The sequence below is a fragment of the Raphanus sativus genome, chromosome 5 (genome assembly GCF_000801105.2).
Source record: "Raphanus sativus cultivar WK10039 chromosome 5, ASM80110v3, whole genome shotgun sequence".
Taxonomy (NCBI): domain Eukaryota; kingdom Viridiplantae; phylum Streptophyta; class Magnoliopsida; order Brassicales; family Brassicaceae; genus Raphanus; species Raphanus sativus.
The window spans coordinates 36,530,664-36,538,606 of record NC_079515.1 but is presented as its reverse complement, the minus strand read 5'-3'; the positions used below and the strand labels follow the sequence as shown (position 1 = coordinate 36,538,606).

At 31.3% G+C, this 7,943-nt stretch overlaps 1 long non-coding RNA gene across 1 annotated transcript; it reads left to right on the top strand.

Moving 5' to 3' along the window:
• On the top strand, positions 1 to 762 carry LOC130512542 (uncharacterized). Its single transcript, XR_008946092.1, has 2 exons — positions 1 to 374; positions 443 to 762. It is a non-coding gene; the product is annotated as an uncharacterized LOC130512542 (long non-coding RNA).
• Positions 763 to 7,943: the final 7,181 nt, after the last annotated feature.

Here is a 7,943-nt window from a genome sequence, read left to right as displayed (position 1 = left end):
ATGAAAAGCAAAGAACCAAAATAATGTAAGTTTAACGCGAAACCTAACTCAAGCAGTTGTTGGCTTGTACCACTTCCATCTTTCTTTTCTTTTCATTTTTTCCCTAAATTTCCACCACTTTCATCTTCCTTCTCACTCTCCTCGTTTCGCACACCTCACAGATCATCTTTTCCATCTCAGTCGCTATCTTCTCTTCACCAACCTCAGATTGTCCTCTCTCTCTCCTCTCCCATTTAACCACAGATCCAGACTTATGCCGCCCCGCTTCTTGATTTGAACTTTCCGCTCTTCCTCTCTGGCACTGGAATGGGTTGCTTTACGCCGTGCTCTTCATTCTCAAGCAGCTATGGGTGTCAGAGTTCCCCGTTATTAAGGTTCGTTTTCCTGTGATTCTTGATTTGTTGTTATCTTTGCTGATTCTTACTTGTTTTGATCCACACAGCGTCCACCAGTCTTCAGCTTCAAGATTGCTCTCCCCTTGACGTGAACACAACCTCTGAAGCTATCAAGTGCGCTTTATGTTCTGTAAATGATAATACTGTTGTTTCTGCTAGACTGGTCGGGTGGGCTTGTGTCAGTATCGAGGTTCTTGGGTTAGCAGGTCATTTCTTATGCTGGTTGTTTGATTATCTCTAGGGAAGTGACTCACCATATACATCAGGTTTGCTTGGTGATATAACCATTTAGATTGAATGTATATCCCTGTTACGTTTTAATTAACTTATTTATATGCAACATTTAGATTGCAGAAGACTTAAAGCTCACTATCACTAAGTGTTGCAAAACACAACTGAGAAGAATATGAAAACCAGCTGCTGAGTTAGCTGTTTGAAATAAGTTTTTTCTTTATTATTTAAGTCTTCATGTCAAATACACTTGCTGTCTTGATCTGATTAGCTCTATTGTCAGACTCACTCTGTTGTTTAGCCCTGAGACTCTGTTTTATTCTTCTCTGTTTGGAACTGATGTAAGCAATCTGGTGAAGGAATTTGATCAAATTCGACTCACCTTTTAGCCTTTAGTGAAAAGAAACTTTACTTCTTGGGTCTATATGATGAACTGTGCAAAGATGGTCGTTTTGGACTCCTATGTTTTTTTCTTTTTAATGATTGTGTCCTCTGGTTAAAGGTCTGAGCTTTTTGTTCATGTATGTGAATGAATCTGCAAGGTTCCTACTTTCATTTCGTTTTGCAGTATTAACTCCAGTTTGTCCGTAGAAGACTGGAAATAGCATGTAAAGTTGTCGAGCTGTTCACATACCGCCTGAGCACAACGCAAGCAACGTAATGGAGAAACTCCAATACTTGTGTAGGTGGAAGCTCAAGCAATGACGTGAAACCCCTGGCGTTCTTGAGAGTTAGCTTCGTTGGTTGCCGAAACTCGTTGCTGCCGCGGAGATGAAGTGATTCAAACCCTGTTGCTTCCTGGAACGGCCCAACACCATCGTATCTAGCTCTGAGTGCTCCAGTCAGATCCATAAAAAGTAAAAATTCAGTCAATTCTGAACAACACCAAAAACTCAAAATCTCAGAGAAACACTTGAAGGGGGGAGAGAAAGAGAGAGAGAGACTTGCGGTGATAAAGATCTGCCTTTTGTCATTAAGTGAGCATAAACGACGCGAGCAACTACAGAGCGTGAAACTCACACAGACGAATGGTGTTTCGACACGTGTCTCCATTTGCCCCTCTCATCTAAGGTGTCGTGGATGGCTTGAGAGGGCAGATATGTTAACTTTATTGTATTAGATTGCATGCCACATTTGTTTTGTTTTTTTTTTACAATAGTTGCATCTTTGATATATTTGAATATTTATTATTTTAATTTAAGGAAAACAGATATTAACGATTCTTCATTTGGTATTTAATTATGAGCATGTTGGAGAATCAATCTATCCGTTTCCACCTGAAGGAAATTATTTAAAAGCCACCAAACAATTAGGAAAAATAATTAGTAAAATTATATGTTTAAAATATATATCTCCATAACCTACATGGCTACATCTATTTACAATGCGTGCATACGATATAGATTCGTGAGAACCCAATACTGAATAAACATATTCAAAGTAACATAGTAACTAATATTTTGGTGGAAAAGGGATCAAGTGGACAAAGATTTATATACTTCACTAGACTGTATAAATTACGAAAATGAAAAATAAGGGAAAAAGAAGAGAGAGAGACAGTTTTTTTTTGCCAATAATTTCTAGAAGAAGAAATAAATAAATACAAAACAAAACAAGAAGAATCTAATTTGGAAAGAAAGAGAAAAAAGCTCAACAGGTAGATGGAATATAATGGCGCCTCTACTTCTCGCCGCGTAACAAGAGAGGTCGCGTCCTAGTGCTCACTTCTGGAGATTCTTCTTGGCCTTTTGCATGTTGCATTTTATATACAATTAAGATTTCTATTATATGCGGTTTCTATTATAGTTTGACACAAGCAAATTGATCAAAAGATATCGTAAATGATAATTATTTGATAAAATTATCTTATATGCTTTGATGATAATTACTACAGCCCCTGGACATGAAATAATTGGATCTTGGTTTGTAATTTTTTAACGTTTAATAAATCGTGGGTATTGTTGTACAAAGCCTAAAATTGTATATCTGTCTCAAATATTTCGTAACTTGTTGAGCATATAATTTAATACTCAAATACAACTTTAAAAGAAAAACAACTTAAATATGAAGACATGAAATAGTAAATTGATATATTTTATTTCAGCATTAAGATATAGGGAATCTGTTTTCTTACTTATTACTCTTTCCGTTTTTTATTTGTATGATGTTTTAGAAAATATTTTTGTTTAATTTTGTATAATGTTTTGAAACTTTGTATGTAAATTTTTAAATCAATTGATTAAAATATTAAAAATTAATATGTAGTTTTGTTTTATTTATTTAGAATAACAATGATTAATTACTTTTGGTTACTTTTTATTGTAATTCAAATGCTTTTAATAAAATAGATTTTTTCTTAATTTGTGTGTTTATGCTAAAATGTCTTATAAAATAAACAAATAGAGAATATTTTTTTTATAAATTTGGGGAAGGATTAGTTATCCGTGGGATGGAGATTTAAAGCAACATGTTTTGATATAAGAATATATGCATTACTTTTTTATCTTTTTTTTATATAACCGTGAAAATTCAGCGATCGAGAACGATCGACTAATTCTACAAGCTTAAAATAGCCACATAATCTTACAATTTAAGAGAATCCAAATGGTCAGAGAAGAAGGAATCAAGATTTTGTTGTATTGGATTATTTTTTTTTTCATCTATTCTGTGTTCGCATTTTCTCATTACTAATTTAGTTAATATCACTTTAAAATTTTAACGTGTCACGTCTTTCGTAGAAGTAGCGTAATCCCCTTTTCTTGTATTTAGCTTACATTCAACTGTAATATGATATCAAAAGAATATGTACAATTAAAAAAAATATATATATATATATATATGTAAAATTCTGATTTCATTAGCATATGTCAAATTTGTTGTGACTAAATCAGTAGTAAATCAGTATTAACTAACGTATTTTTCTCATTAGGAAAATTATCTGTTAAGTGAGCACTATAGAGGATAAAATAACCAACACATTCATGATATATATAGTACTCAGAGCCAAAGGTGTTTACGAATATGATGGTAAGTAAATTGCCTGCACGTCGACGGATAATGATCAATATAGTTTAAAATTAACTGAATCGAATCTCAAGTAATATATTACTCTTAACCAAAAAAAGTAAATCACATCGGAAAAGGGACATAGATAGGAAGGGAAGATACTGATGATAAATTGATAATTAAGAGTGTATATCGCTTTAGCAACATATATAATGGATATAAAAAAATTCTTACAAATCCAGATGGAACTCTCACAGTGGTCCATCTTATAGTAGATATGCCACTCAGTATTTACTTATGTTGATATATGTACAGACTGAGACTAACAAATCATACCAGTCAATTTTTTGTTATGAAATATACGTTTTCTTTTCTTGTTTATCTAGTAAAATTTGTTGAATTTGTTTTCTGTACCGATTTTTTATTAACTATGAAAATTCCTGACTTTAAACCTACATTTTTTCACATGTTTGAAGTTAATTTAACAAACATTCTGATTTAAAGAAAACTTTTCGTACCAAAAATGTTTCAAATTCGAGAAATAAGAAAAGCGAACTTTTGGAAATGTAAAAAATTGCTATCTATGGTTTTTGTGCGATCAATGTTGGGTACGTAGAAGGCAATACAGGTAAAAAGAACAACCCGTTCATTACTTTTTATTGAGTCAAAGATTTCAGACTACAATTTTTTTCTTGCTGTGAAACTCCATAAATTCTTGAAACATCTATTAGACACAAAGTGTCCCACATCGGAAGTTGGAATTAATATTCACTAGTATATAAGATAGATGGGTCAATCCACTTATCACCAATCTATCTTATTAAAGCTGAAGTACAATTTCGGTGTGTTTGGATACTTAGATAAGAGTATTAAAAAAATTGGTGTGCTTGGAAACATGGATTGTAGTCTTTTTTAAGAAAATTAATTTTGTTTGGAAACAAAGATAGTAGTATTAAATAGAAAAAGTAATGGGCTTAAGTTATTAAGTGCATTATAAAAGAATGTTGTCAATATATATAAGAAAAATACAATACAAAGCCCAATTTGAAATAACAACTCAAATTATGGTTTTTATATTTCATATTAAGTTTTTAAAATATAATATATATAATTATTTATATGATGATACATATTAAATATTATTAATTATATGATTATTTATATGATGGTACATATAAAATACGATTAATTATATGATGAAATTATACGATATATAATAATGACTAAGGATGGATTTTCAGACATCCATACGGGGTTGGTTTTGATCGGTTTGCGTTTCGGGTTTTCGAGGTCAAAGATTTAAGTCCTATTAGGATGTTTCTAAATTTTTGTTTGAGTTTGATTCGGATCTTTGCGGGTTTGGTTTGGGTTTGGATAACCTATTTAAATAACATATATCAGAATACCTAAGCTTAACATATCAATTGGTTTGATTTAAAATTTTGGATACGAAATCAATAATTATTTTAAGTATTTTTGGTGATTTGAGTATACTTTAACTATTTCAGATATTTGTTTTTGACTATCTATATATATTTTCAAGTATTTTAAACCAATTAAAAAGTATCATTCTTGATGTTTTATATACGTTAAATATAAAATAATTAATATATAAGTATATAAATCTATTTTTAGATAAATTCAGGTACATGAATACTTCAGTTCCGATCCGATTCGGTTCTCTAACTAACAAAATTTTGAATAATTCGAATATTTAATCAATTTATGTTCAGGTTTGGTAATATATTTACGGATTGGTATCAGTTCTGTTCCTCAGATTCATTTTGCCAAACCCTAATAATCATATGAAAAACAAATATCATCACATTTTTAAAAATATACATCCGCAGAGGTGCAGAGATCAAAGTCTATAATTATTTATTTTAACAACAAGCCAAATAAATATGTTGATTGAAGAGCGAATAAAACAAAACTAGAGAAATACATAGTTTACCAGAGACACTCTATGTGTCGAATTTATTATAAAGAAAATTTTATTAAAATAAATAAATTCAATAATTACAAACAAATAATATACTTCATAAAAGTGAAAAATAATATCCGCGCTTTCGAAGCACGGGTCAAAATCTAGTTGGTTTTAAATGTGAAGCCCATCTAGCTTAACATGGTATCAGAGTCCACGATCCACAAAGTCCAACCCGATCCACATCGATCCGTGCCCAAAGCTGGCCCATCGATCCATGCCCATAAATTCCGAGATTGACGCTCAAAAAGCCATCATTTCGAGGGGGCGTATTAGACACAAAGTATCCCACATCGGAAGTTGGAACTAATATTCACTAGTATATAAGATAGATGGGTCAATCCACTTATCACCAATTGGTTTTAAATGTGAAGCCCATCTAGTTTAACAACATCAACAAGGAATAAGAAGACTAAGTATAACTGAAACGATGGTGAGATGAAAGTTATGATTCAAACGTCTAATAAAGGCGTTTTTAATTTGTAGGTTTTAGAAATAGAAAAAACGAGAAATTCTTTAAAAATCATGTATGTATGATTATAAAAGAAACCAACAGTTAGGGTGTTACCAAAACACAGGGTAAGAGAGATTGGGTTGGTAAACTATAGCTATGATTTCAAGTGCTAATAATGTGTTCTACAATCTATTTGCGCCACCTTTTTAACCTTTTGTTACATCAACACACAGATTAGTAAACGAGGAAGCAGTTTTACCAAGACTTTGTCATTAGGGGATAAATTAATTTTCTCCGTTGTTACTGCTTTGTTCAATGGCTGCTTAAGTATCAGCATAGTTTGACAGGCTTAGGTAGTGAGTGACAAATTCAAATATTGCTTAACACCAAAACATTTACTATTTTCTAGTCAATAATAGATCCCATAGATATTTGTATGAATCTGTATGTATATTATTATTAAATCTGTAGTGTGGAACATATTTACTTTAATAGGTACTGTTATATTAAAGTGATTTTGAATCAAGGTGGAGCATTTTTAACCATTTTTCTTTGTATAATATTTTATGTCTGACATTATTAAGAAGTTACGAACTAGTACCTACCAAATTTTCTTTTTTCTTGAAACTTAAATTGAAGCCATTGAAAGTGGAAGCCCCACCGGTCTTCCCAGATTCAACTGTCCTCATCACCTCCGAAAATGTTCAACGTTCAGAGTCAATCCACGCAGCTTAAAAGTTTTTTTTTTGCTAAAAATAAGCTTAAAAGTTGTTCGTAAGTCCTTTTTTTTTCTTTTTAAACTTGACACTGAATCCTATAAGAGCACTCTTATTACAAGTTTTTTAAGAGTTTTTAGAGGAAGTAGGGCCCACCAAAAAGAAGAAATGAAGAAAAAAAGTTGCCAATACAGAAATTTGTTCGTTTGGTTTCTTTGACTATTTTGCGGACCCTACAACACGTGCTGGCCCGCAATTGGTATATTTTTTATTATTATTTTTTCTTTTAAATTCGAAAAAGTAAAAAAAAAAAAATTAAAGAAACCAAAAGGGTTTCTAGCGTAAATGGTGCTCTAAGACTCGAAACATTTTTTCTTTTCCCAAATCACGAATTCCAGAACAATTGTTTCTTTGTTTTTCTTTTCCAAAACAGAGAAATAATAGTAAAATAAAACTGTACTCCTAACCTCTAAACATCCTCTTTTCTAACATTTCATAAGAAATGTATTAATATAAAATGCTGAAAACCAAGAGTGTGCATTTACAAACATTATTTGACTAAAATACAGGTATATTAACCCATATTAACTACAAAGAATTACTCTGGTTATTTGACATGCATATACACACTTGTCGAAAAAGTTATAAGAAAAAATTGACATTACACATATACACATATTAACTACCATAAATATGCGTTTTAACTATATATATATATGTGTGTGTGTTTATACAAGGAATGCTTTTTCATATGATAAGTTACTCTATGTTTGCCCAAAAAAAAAAAGTTACTCTATGTTAAAAGTAAACTACTAATTTTCGCTGTGTATCAAGTTCTATATGATTTTCTTTTGTGTTATATGCATCCGATATCCCATTGATTCCTCTGTTTTCGATCTTATCTTTATATTTGTTGATATGCCATGCTCTACAGGAAATATGATTTCCTAAGATTTTATTTCCTTTTCACGAACACGGTTATGGAAATGACGCATTTGCCCCTATAAACTCAACCATGAAACCGCTTTTCAGTTTCCTTTTTTTTTTTTTTTAAAACAAAAACATGTCATTACCCATAATTCCAACTACACTTTTAGAGCCAGATGTCTATAAATACAAAGCACAACTACACCATCTTTCCTCACAAAATCCTACAA